Source organism: Bison bison, unplaced genomic scaffold, assembly GCF_000754665.1.
Source record: "Bison bison bison isolate TAMUID 2011002044 unplaced genomic scaffold, Bison_UMD1.0 scf7180017864264, whole genome shotgun sequence".
NCBI classification, from domain to species: domain Eukaryota; kingdom Metazoa; phylum Chordata; class Mammalia; order Artiodactyla; family Bovidae; genus Bison; species Bison bison.
Window position 1 is genome coordinate 1,346,324 of NW_011494836.1, and position 2,232 is coordinate 1,348,555.

The 2,232-nt window shown below is 40.2% G+C and overlaps 1 protein-coding gene across 9 annotated transcripts in view; it reads left to right on the top strand.

Annotated features, from left to right (window-relative positions):
• Positions 1–2,232, top strand: part of APC (adenomatous polyposis coli) — a 138,160-nt gene that overhangs the window by 71,343 nt on the left and 64,585 nt on the right. The gene's annotated exons all lie outside the window — the stretch shown is intronic.

Below are 2,232 nucleotides of genomic sequence, written 5' to 3' on the forward strand. Positions count from 1 at the left end.
AATAGATGGGGAAACAGTGGAAACAATGTCAGACTTTATTTTGGGGGGCTCCAAAATCACTGCAGATGGTGACTGCAGCCATGAAATTAAAAGACTTTTACTCCTTGGAAGGAAAGTTATGACCAACCTAGACAGCATATTCAAAAGCAGAGACATGACTTTGCCAACAAAGGTCCGTCTAGTCAAGGCTATGGTTTTTACAGTGGTGATGTATGGATGTGAGAGTTGGACTGTGAAGAAGGCTGAGTGCCAAAGAATTGATGCTTTTGAACTGTGGTGTTGGAGAAGACTCTTGAGAGTCCCTTGGACTGCAAGGAGATCCAACCAGTCCATTCTGAAGGAGATTAGCCCTGGGATTTCTTTGGAAGGAATGATGATAAAGCTGAAACTCCAGTACTTTGGCCACCTCATGCGAAGAGTTGATTCATTGGAAAAGACTCTGATGCTGGGAGGGATTGGGGACAGGACGAGAAGGGGATGACAGAGGATGAGATGGTTAGATGGCATCACCGACTCGATGCACATGAGTTTGGGTGAACTCCGGGATCTGGTGATGGACAGGGAGGCCTGGCGTGCTGTGATTCATGGGGTTGCGAAGAGTCAGACACGACTGAGCTACTGAACTGAACTGAATCAGAAGAAATAGCATCTCCCTCTATCCCTTGTTTCTTTGCCTTAGTCCTGGTAGGTCCTGCAGGTGCTCATCAGGGATCATTTAAAAATAGGATCAGATCTCATTTTTTTGCTAGTTGTAATACCCAGCCTGTGAAAGGGTTCAGGATTTCTGCACTGCTTTCTCCTGCTCCTATTGTCAAAAATGGAAGGGAGAGGGCAGCTTCTCATTGGTCAACACCTCTGCCTCAGGTTGGTACATCGTAACCAGGATCTGGCTTCTTCCCATGAATTCCCCCGCTACTGAGGTTGCCACAGCAAAAAGTGAAGGCTTATTTCTTATTTTTCAAGTTGCTTCTCAGTAAAGAAAGGAAAGTTTAGCAACAGTAGAACTTTCCACATACATTCATACATACTCATCAAGAAAATATAATCAAACAGAATTTTAAAGTGTTAATAACAGAGTCAGAGTGGGGAATGACTCAGTAAGAGCAAAGCCCAGAAGCTGTAATAAAAAATATCTTCATATTCAAGTGATTAACTGAGAAAATAACATTTATAACTGACAGAGTACTATCATTCTTAATGCAGAAGAGGTCCTGTAAATAAGAAAAAGCCACAGAAAAGGAAATAAAAATGGATTTTAAACTTGGAAAAATGTTTACCCTTACCCATACTAAAAGAAATCAAATTAAAACCTTAGTAATAGGAAATTCCCTTTTGGTCTAGTGGTTAGGACTCTGCACTTCTAATGCCGCGAGCTGGGGTTCCATCCATGGTCTGGCTCTGCAGCATGGCCAAAAACAAGGAAATCCATAATGATACACCATTTTTTAAACCCTAGAAATGTAAAAGAATCTTAAAAGTTTGATAAAGCATTTAGATTGTCAAAGGTGGCAGAAGCATAAATTGGTACAATATCTAGTAAGGACAGTAAGTTAAAAATTTACATATCCTAGGAATTTGTCGTCTATACATGCTTGCATATTTGTACAATGAAGTTACTTATAAGGATATTCAGTGGAGCATTATTTATAATAGCAAAAGATTAGAAAGACCCTAAATGGAAAAAAAAAAAAAAAAGACCCTAAATGCCCTCTAACGTAGAATCAGTTACTATTTACTCTTGTATGGATTCATAAATATCTTTGCAGCTAGCAGAAAAACACATAGAACCTTTTTATATTCTGATACAAGAATGATCTCCAAGATGGGCTTTAAGTGGTAAAAAGTTATAAGACAACACAGCTAATAATATGCTATTATTTATGTTTTAAAATGTACGTGTACATGCACACACATACATTCTTTCATTTTTATAGAATGTCTCTGGAAATAAATATAAGAGAATAATAGTGGTCGCTTAGGGAAGGAGTCACACAAAAAGACATAGATCATATACTTCTTGTGAAAGTGAAAGTGAAGTCGCTCAGTCGTGTCCGACTCTTTGCGATCCCACGGACTGTAGTCTACCAGGCTTCTCTGTCCGTGGGATTTTCTAGGCAAGAGTACTGGAGTGGGTTGCCATTTCCTTCTCCAGGGGATCTTCCCAACCCAGGGATCGAACCCATGTCTCCTGCCTTGCAGGCAGACGCTTTACCCTCTGAGCCATGCAGGATC